The sequence below is a fragment of the Neltuma alba genome, unplaced genomic scaffold (genome assembly GCF_004799145.2).
Source record: "Neltuma alba isolate B1F8T4 unplaced genomic scaffold, ASM479914v2 tig00006867_pilon, whole genome shotgun sequence".
In the NCBI taxonomy this organism is placed as follows: Eukaryota; Viridiplantae; Streptophyta; class Magnoliopsida; order Fabales; family Fabaceae; genus Neltuma; species Neltuma alba.
Window position 1 is genome coordinate 23950 of NW_021634604.1, and position 10507 is coordinate 34456.

At 34.8% G+C, this 10507-nt stretch overlaps 1 pseudogene; it reads left to right on the forward strand.

Moving 5' to 3' along the window:
• Positions 1-7142: 7142 nt before the first annotated feature.
• On the forward strand, positions 7143-10349 carry LOC114751342 (nudix hydrolase 13, mitochondrial-like; annotated as a pseudogene).
• The last annotated feature ends 158 nt before the right edge of the window (positions 10350-10507 follow it).

Sequence of the window (10507 nt, forward strand, 5' to 3'; positions counted from 1 at the left end):
ATGTAATACAGATACAAAAGATTGATTTGGTTGTTTGATTAGGTTTTTGTAATGTAAAGAAGATTACATATGGGATCCTGGTTTCCTTAAAAGCCGAAAACTGGATAACATGGATGGACTCTGTGATAATGGATTACAGAATGAGAAAAATGCATTGTTGCTTAAAAAAATCAAAACCTATTGGACCCTTCTTCTCCAATCTACACTACCATCGTCCTGCGGCTTCGCGGGTGCCGTAACTTCAACCATGGTGGTTGTCATTTGTGCTCCACCCATTCCTACTTGCTGAAGAACCTTCCCCACAATCACTGGTGTCGGGAGCAACTTTCGTCCTTCTTCGCATTTACACCTTTATCGCATCACCGCCACCATAGAACTTTATCCTCAGCCTCGTTCTCCTACTTCTCCACCCACTTCATTGTCTTCTTTCTCCAGCTTCGACCTCCGTACCTACCTTTCTTCAAGCCCCAAGATCAAACCCCCTCAAAGATCATTCAGATTGGAGATTCATTTGCCATCAAATCCGTTCTCTATCAACCTCTTCCTTACTTCTCCTTGTTTCTGTCTCTCTTTTCTTTTTCTTTTTTTTTGGTTGATACAAAGGAGAAAAACTCCTCCTTGTTTCTTTGACTTGCAAGAATTGTGTTTTTTTCACGGCTGCTTTTTGTGAATTATTTTTTATTTTGTGGAAAGAAATAGATGTTCCCCCCCCCCCCTGATTTGCGACGAGGAAGCATGGCATGGAGGAGGAAGGCTCTTATTCTCTTCCCTTTTCAATAAGACTATCTTTCTCTTTTTAATTTTATTCATAATCAAGTAAATATAAAAAAAATTTTTATTACTACATGTGATAAACAAACTTATCGTAAACATCATTGCATTAAATTACATTCCTACCCATTGCGTTACACTACATTCTTTACCATTCAATAAACCAAACGGCTCATAATACTCTCTCGGACTGATTAGTTATTCCTCTCTTCAATTCCTCTAACGCTAGCAACGAAGACATGCTTCAAAGGTAGCACCTTCTTGAATGTTTACCATCACAACCTCAAATTTAGGCAACGCCTAGAATCCTGTAGGTTATGTTAATTGGATCTCCCCCCCCCCCCCCCCCGGGGTTTTCTTCGTTCTTGCAAACCCATGTGCATCTCTATTGCGCAGTAGACGAGTCACCCAGTACACGAAGCATATTAAATGCGTGTGTGTGTATTTTCAGTATATGTATCTTCCGTTCGGTAACCAGAGCAAACCAGAAAGCAAAGCTAATTCTCTCTCTACTGTTAAAAGCTGATGTGGAAGTTGGAAGAAGTCGGGCTGGACCAATACAATTTTCAGAAACTGATCATTGGTATCTAAAACGCGCGCGCAAAGAAAGACGAAGAACAAGAATCAAGCCGTCCAAGAAACCATTAGAAAAAAACAAACCAGAGAAGAGGAAGAGAAAAAAGAAATGCAGGCGGAAGGGGGTTAGGTGGCCCAGTTTAATCAGCAAAACCACTCCACAGTATCCGAATTTGACGTGAGCATACTATTAAAATTGCATTAGGGATGAAAAGACAGAAAACTGATAGGCAAAGGAACGCATGGGTTGGGCACAATATTTGTCTCAGTGAAGAATAGAAAAGGTTATCGTTTAGGCAATGGTTGGACTTATCGTTGATGACACAGATGACAAGAAGGCATCTGTGTCAGTTGTGGGCATATCCTCCAAAAGCAGTTGACCCAAGTAAACGCCTTTCACAATCTCACTATTATTGTTCACTGTAACTCCGCATCAAGAGGTTTCCTGCACTGTTTTTCAATTATTATTTGCTTTATGGGTTCCCCCCACGCACTCGTTTTTCCAATGTCGATAAGATCTACATTGGCAGGCAACGTCATCCCTTCCCTCACTACATTAATTCTCATCCACTAAAACCTATCCCCGTACGCCAGATCACACCCTCGTGTTCTCTTTTTCGTCTCTCTTGTTTGTCTCTTCTCCTTTTAATTTGGGTTCCCAATGTTCTGCAGAGTCCCTGAACGCAATACTTGCCGTTTTCCTTTTAAGATCAGCCTTGCAAATTTCACAGTCCCTTAAGCAAAGTTTGCTCTCTTCACTGAAACTATTTATGTATGCCTAATGTGAAAGCTTTGCCCAGGGTAAGAAATTAAGAACATGCATATATATATATATATAGTAGTAACAAAATGGAAGTCTTTAACAATATTCTAATAACAAAGCAAGTAACCCATGTTTGTTCATCAGGTCCGTCTTAGCAACCACGTGCTTTGAGATTTGGACGCTGGGTTTGCGTAAGACAGCAGTAAATTGAGTTGCAACTTGCTACTACCTATTTCTGCATTATCTTCTGATACGTTTGTTTAATACTGTAATATATATAAATATTGCTGCGTTATGTTATGTATATATATATATATTTATATATATAGTTGCGTGTGTGACACTCTATAACTCGCTTAAATAACTACCTACAACATGAGCTTATTCAATTCTGTTTATATTAAGAAGGATTATAGTCTAACATTTACAGCTTGATATATCCATTTTTTTCAAAGGACTTGTCGAGTTCAAGCCTAGCTCCGTGTATGCATGTAAAGCCAAAAACTTTTCCAATTAAACATATAATTAAAGAATAAAATTAGGGATTAAGAAGAGGGAGAATCGATGTGAATGATTGATTAAAAGAGGGTGGAGCTGAAAGTGACAAGAGGGGTGTGGGTGTGTGGTGTGCAATTGCAAAGTGAGACACATCAAATGTACGTCCTCTCGTTGTCTTTCTTGTCTCCCTTAATTACTGCGCCCACATGCCTTTTCACATTTCTTCCCATCTCTCTCTCTCTATTTTTTTTTTTGGTTTTAATTCGAACAGAGTATCCTACCTAGCTCTTTAATTATTTCCGCCTTGGTTATGCTTGTTCTAATCTGTATAATACATATGGTTCTGGTCACACAAAAAAATCTGTATAATGCATATCGGTTTCATATATTTAAAATAATACTATTCTGTTTCTTATTATAAGTCATTTACACTCTAAAAGTTTATTTCAAAATATAAGTTATTTGTAGTATAATTAATGATCTTTTTTCAATTTTATCCCTACTAATTTAATAAAAAACTAATTAATTTAAGTCTAAAATAATGACTCTTCAAAACACGTCTCTCTCCCTCTCTCTCTTAACTTTTCATTTCCTATGCAGTCCCTCCCCTCCCTCTCTCTCACAACTTTTAATAAGGGTAAATGTGAAAAAAAAAAAAACTGATTAATTGAATATTTTTTTTTGTTTGCAGGTTTGAAATACAAGTTATTTATAATAAGAAACAAAGTGGTATTACATCCATTCCTAATTATAAGATCTTATTTAAAACAAGAGATAGTATTATTCTATAGCTAGAGCCTAAAGTTTCTGGGGCTTACTTATCCTTTCTTGAATTTCAACTTTCTCTTTGAATATGCATCCTGTTCTAAATTTTAAGATATAAAAATAGTCAAAATTTAAAACAGCATGACACTAAATGGAGGGTAAAACTGAAAAAAAAAGAGAGAGAGAATAATTCTTACATAATATACAGATTTTTTTTGTGATAAAATTTTAAGAAAGGGATTTGGTTCGTCCATAATCCAAGAACAGGACAACTAATTCTTGATCTCAGTCCTACCCAGATTTTTGTGATGGGCTGATGATTAATTATTCTCCAAATTCTATGTAATAGACGAAAAATTATGTTCTATCTAGATATATTCAATGAAAGAAGAGATAACATGCATGTGCATGTTCAATGGTTATACATATATTATCGTTAATCCTCAGAGAATATATATATATATGTATGTATATAATGTGAAAATTAATCAAGAGAGAGCATGCACATGCGTGGTCCAATGTTGTAGTTTGAGATGAGTTCAAAGAATAGCAACCATGGCTCTTTAAATACTGAGTTTGAACTCGAAGCTATTTATATATTTTCCAAGTTTTACGCTGCAAGCGGTCTCGTATTTACATTGATGCATTTTTGGTCAAACACTGTCCTCTCTGCTCAGACGCCATTCCCTTTATTTATTCAACAATCTGATGCTTCGTCTTCCCCATTTATATGTATGTGCAGGGCATCTTTGAAACTTCCGGTGGAATAATATATGCGCACACTGACACACACATACTAGTATTACATATGTACACATTTATACCATATGAATGCATCTAAAAATTAACTTCATCATATATGGTCTGCATAATTATATACTCTTTTGGTCTTATTTATAGGATAGAGAAAAAAGATATTTTTTGATCTAATAGAGTGCTAAGAGAAATTTTTTGTATCAATATACAATTTTACGCATCATTTATTATTGTATTAATTTTATTCACATAAGATATAATATATATTAAATAAGAATAAAATTAAAAATCTATTAAATTTTAAGAGAGTTTGATACGCTGCCATGAATGTGGAGGATGGAGCTTTGAATGGGAGAGCATCATTTATGATCTGTGCAGAAAATAAGTCGGCATGCACGCGGGTTTTCCATGATTTCTCATTAAATGTTCTGTCTCAAGAAACTGTCACCATAAATCTTTAATGCTTTCCATGGCCCTCCATCATTTGTCTCTCTCTTCCCACATCCTTCTCAACTCTTCATCGATCGACATCATAATTAACCTTAAACTGCAAGCTTTAATATCACTACCTCCAGTTGCTAATTAAAAAAAAAACTAAATTATTTATTTATAATAAATATGTATTATTTTTTCAAAATATTTTTACTACTTATATATATCAGTTAGAATTACCATCTGATGAAATTTTTAGCAGGTGAAATTACTGCAAGGACCAAATACGTCTTATATTTAAAACTAAATTAAAAATCAATATACTCAGGAAGTAGTATTATTTTTTTAAAAGTAAAATAAAATAGGGCTCAATGTATTTCTCACCTTGCCTTAATATATCTTATTTGTTTCCATTCTTTCAATCCTGCAACTCACTGTGTCTTCCTCCATCGAACAGCCAGTTTTTTTTTTTAAAAAAAAAAATTTTGTGTTTGGTATACATTAGGTAAAGTAACAATAATTAATTTCCTTCTTTTTTTAACTCTTTAGAAACTTTAATAAGCTGTCATCTTTGTAGTCCTCTCCTAAGTCACAGAGCAAGACGAAGGCAACTTCATCGTAAGGATCACAACGAGAAAAAAAAAAAAAAAGTTTGATCTGGAGATATCATATCATTCGCAGAGAAATCCCATGATTATAATTTTGTTGCTTAAACCTTCATATTCTGGACAGTACCACGTAAAGACACACTCCTATGATTGCCCTTTTTGCTTTGGAAGAGGATCATAAATAATTAATTACCAGGTGAACACAAAATTATATTGGTTCTAGAGACGGAAACAGATATATGCTTTTTAAAGCCATGGTCGCCCCCAGAATTATAGTCCACAAAAACAAAACCTTTATAATTAAATTAATTAAAAAAAAGCATGCAGAAGGTGCATATCATTCTTTATCAGTTTACAGAATCACGCGATAAATATTATATATATACATATAAATATAAAGAAAGAAACAAAACAAAGAATTGTTTTCGGTAGTGATTAATAACAGAGAAGTCTCATGCTGTAAACGAAACGTATCAACCCACAGTGAATAATTAATAGGCCAACATATATATATATATATATATATATATTGTCAGCCAATGCGGAAACCTCATCCCTTTCGTTCTAATTATGTAGCATGTAGTTTTTATTAAACTATGGACCGGTTTTATCTTAATACTATGTGTGGGTAGCGGTAATTGTTCGTGTTCCGTATATATTGACAAAATAAATATATAGTTAAATTGTGTTGATTACAGATTAAAAATGGCTGTATTAATAATAGGCAAAGTAGAAAGTAAATCATTTGAAAATGTGACGCTAATTATGAGTCATGTAATTTATTCTTAAAAATTCTGGCAAGAGATCACAAAATCCACCCTAATTTGAAAGGTAAAAAGGGGGAGGACCAAACACAACGTTGCCCAGAAAAGGGATATCGAACGAAACTTATTGAAAGAGGAGGGGCCACATTGATAAAATCAGGCAAACCCCCCCCCCCCAAAAAACCACCACCGCACATTCATTTAATTGGTTGACTTTCTGTTAACAAGTTCGATATAAATAATCACATTCATAATGCGGCTGGAAAATACTCCATCCGTTCTTTATTATAAGAGACAAATAACCAAAGTACGTTATAAAAAACAGTTAAATTAGTTAAGAATCATTAATATGTAAAAAGTATAATTTTTTTTTCAAAAATACCCTTATTAATAAGGAGAGAGAATAATTAAATTGTTAAAAGAAATAGAAGTGGGAGAGAGAGAGTGTGTGAGTTGGAGATAATAAATATGGGTAAAATAAAAATCAACACAAAAAGTAGAGACAACTTTTAAGTGTCTCTTATATATAGGAACATACTATAAACATCAAATATCTCTTATAATAAGAAACGGAGGGAGTAAGAAATAGAAGAAAAACCTTCATAATGTAAGGGAGAAATAATTTAAGTCCATTCACATGAAAAAGGACACCCCCAAAAAAAAAAAAAAGCTTCATCAGAGATTTCGGTTGCCATATTAAAGTAGGATTAAGACCAACACCCCAAAATACTTTTTCAAATACATCCAACATTTTAAAATATTTTTTGGTACATTCAATATTCTGAAATGTTTTTTAGATGCTTTTAGTACTGCAAAATATTTTTTTTGTGTATTCAATACTTCAAAATATTTTTTAGATGCGTTTAATATCTAAAAATATTTTTTAGTATATTTAGCACTAAGACAAGAGAAAAATATTTAGGGGTTAGATGCACTTAAAAAGTATTTTGAGGTGTTGAATGTGTTACAAAATATTTCAAAATACTGGATGCAGCTGAAAAAATATTTTAGGACATTAAACGTACTTTAACCCTATTAAAATATTTGCATGAATATGTTTTCTGTATTAAAATAATAAAAATTAGCGCTTTACAAGTTTGAATTTTTGTGATTGGGTTACTATATAAACTGATGCCGTTGGTGCGGCCCCCGCAGACAGCAGCTGCTCTGTGTTCTGTGGAAACCATCCCTTCCTCTTATTTCTTTCCTTTTTTCTTTCGTTTTCGCTTTGCTCTTGAAAAGGGATTATTGTCGATACAGGGGTTGGTGTTAATTCTGCCATTTGGTGAAAAGAAACAGACCAAAAAGCCTTTTAAAACTGTAATAACCAGACGTAGAACCTCCACTGCTCGCTGAATCTTTCAATCCACAACGTTAACCTTGGCTGCTGCAAAATCTTTACTTTGTTCTTTCTCTCTTTGCTTCGGCATAGCCTGGGTGACACTCTCAATTTTGTTCTGAAGTTCCTCTGTTTCCCAGTTCTCTTAGTTTCAAGAATTCTTGGTCTGAAAATTAGAAAATAGAACCCACCATGTCGTCTGTACAAGTGTCAGCACGAACAGGACGACTTCGACAACGTTACGAAGACAATTTGCGACTTGTCTCTGGGTAAGTCTTTCTTCGACCCAGATCCTATTGACCTCCTTATTTTCGATCTTGACATGCATTATAGTACTTGTGCAGTTTAGTTAGTTTAAATTCCACATTCTAAAACACTTCCTTTAGAAGAAGAAGATAAAGATCTGCCTTTAAGTATAACGTCTTGCAGCTAAGGGTTCTAGTTTATCTCTTGCTTACTTTTCACTCTTCCCATCTTTCTCGTCACTTGTTTAGTATCATATACCCTATAAAAAATTACTATATTCTTATTCAGGAGTGGTTATCTGACTTCTTTTGATAAATCGAGAAGGGCATCTCCATCAGTTTTGTATAATATAATTATCTTCTTTGCTCAGGTTTATTATATTTCTTTGTATTTTCCATGCTTGTCACTTGCAATCATATCACGGCAATGGGCCACATTATCATTGACTTAACACATTATTAAATTAAATTCTTTAAATTACGTGTTCTGTTTTGGCGTTTATCATTATTATAAAAAGATAGTCTTGTTTATGAGTAACATAATTGCGGCAACCACAGTACACAACTGGGGTAAGTGGGATCCATATCGAAGACGTTGATGATAGCTGTGACGAGTACAAAAACAGAAAGGACGAGATGAAAGTAAAAAGCAAATACTACCTCCGCTATTGATTATTACAAATAATGTCTTATAATTAGTACTATCTGAGATAGTATAGTCTTAGAGTAATTGATGAATCGGGTAAAAACTTAAATTGCTAGGAACTACCAAAATGGTCAGTCTCTGTTTGAGATTCCATAAGAAAGTACAGAAAATAACTAATGCTGAATATTCATAAGCAGCTCACTTCATTTTGTTTAGCAAGCAAATATTTCAGCACAGTTATAGCTAGCTTGAGTACCATACTGGCAATCAATGGTTTAATCAAAATTGCTTATCTGTGCATTCCATACAATCAGATGCATTCCGTATAGATGGAGAAAGAATAAGAACCATCAGAAGGGAGATATGGAGGACATAATAGAAGTTCTTATGGTTTCTTCACCAAAACGCAACGACCTTGTATTCCCAAAGGTAACTTGATCTTGCCTGTGCCATTGTCCTTCGCTAGCATGAGGTATTTTCCTTCATAATTTAAGTTGTAACTTGGTTGTGGTTTCAGGGGGGATGGGAGAACGATGAGACTGTCATGGAAGCTGCTTGCCGGGAAGTTTTTGAAGAAGCTGGAGTCAAAGGAATACTGAGAGTAGGTTCAATTCTCCACTTCATGAATGTAAAAAAAGAGATCAGTTCGTCGTGGAAATTTTAGAGGCACAAAAATGCTAAAGTTTGTCCATATCAGTTCTATGAAATGATAACTATGATCGAATTCAAATATTTCGGATGAAGATGCCACAAATCTCCTAAAAAATGCACCAGTTTGCAAAAGCTTCCAGTTTTATTTCTGATAATCAAATCTTCTAGGGCAAATAATACAGTAATTCTCGCGATACAGGGAGCATTTTTTGTAGGTCCGAGGCTAAGAAAATTTAGAATATATAGGCATGTTGATTCAAATTCCCTTAATTCTGCGTCTCTAGAGTTCCACGAATTTAGCTATGGATTTAAAAATATAAAAAATAAAAAAACCATCCTCCTTCATCAACTCTATATCCCATACAACTTCACGACCAACTTTACAATGAGGCAAAGTCAGAGGATTCCAACATGTTGCAATAGTGTTGTGTTAAATTTTGAAATCATCATTATTAGTTAAAAGGCTGACGTAGTCTTCCTTGCTCAGGAAACTCCCTTGGGCATGTGGGAGTTCAGAAGCAAAGCAGCCAGGACTTGTGCACCCTGGAAGGAGGCTGCAGAGGATACATGTTTGCCTTAGAGGTGACTGAAGAACTTGAGATCTGGCCAGAGCAGAAAAATCGTAATCGTCAGTGGGTGAGTCTGTTGAATAAATCCACATAAGATGTACTAAAATCACACATCAATTTGTTAAGATGTTCTAATGATATGCTTAAATAAATAGCAGTTTTTACTTTTTAACGGTGAATTTATCAAGAACATATCAGAGAGGATTGCTTCCATTAAAAAACCTCTATGACTAACTCAAGTGCATATCTGATTTCACAGTTGAACATAAGGGATGCATTCAGACTCTGCCGATATGATTGGATGTGCAGGGCACTGGAGGAGTTTCTGAGAGTAGTGGCAGAGGACAGAAGTCTTAAGAAGCTAGATGCGCCAATTGATCCTCCTTCAAATTCAATATCAGATGTCTCAGAAAGCCAAATTCTGTCACCTAACTGTTACAAAATACACTCTACTGCTCAACACCTTAGTATGTCTTCTAAACCCAATCTCCTGGCACTTACTTCTCAAGGGATAGCCGTTCGCTTTGGTTTTTGACATATTCTGTACCCTTGTGCAGTTGGTTTCTGTAATAAATCAACTACTGTGTCCAGTAACTCCTTCCAATTTGAGGGAGAACAAACTGTAAACTAACGGTTTGGGTACCCTATTTGGCTATGGACTTTTGATGTAGCTTTTTTTTGGCTTTCTTTCATTGTGATCATGTAAAATATTGTGGTAGATTTCTCCAGAGAGATCATTCTTCATAGGCTAGTAAGTTTTCTGCTTCCCCGCCATTCAATATGAAGCCTCTAAAGTAGCATCATTTGTGAGATTCTGGCCTTGTAACGAATAGCACAGCCAAAATTCTGTAGTCTTCTAAGGTGAAGCTCCAATCTCTTCACGCTCAACAGCAGTGAAGAAGTCATTCTACTTAATTGTTTTCAAGCCAGTAATTCCTATAAATCTTCTCCATTTCTGTCTCTAAATCATCAGAATTACACCGGACTTTCGATTATCCCATCAAGACGAAATTAGGGATCAGCTGGAATATGTTGATGACAAACACCTAAAGTAGCTGCAAAATACTAAACTCGCACATAAACAAACTGTCGCGGGATTTCAGTGGACAAATTTATCCTAGGAT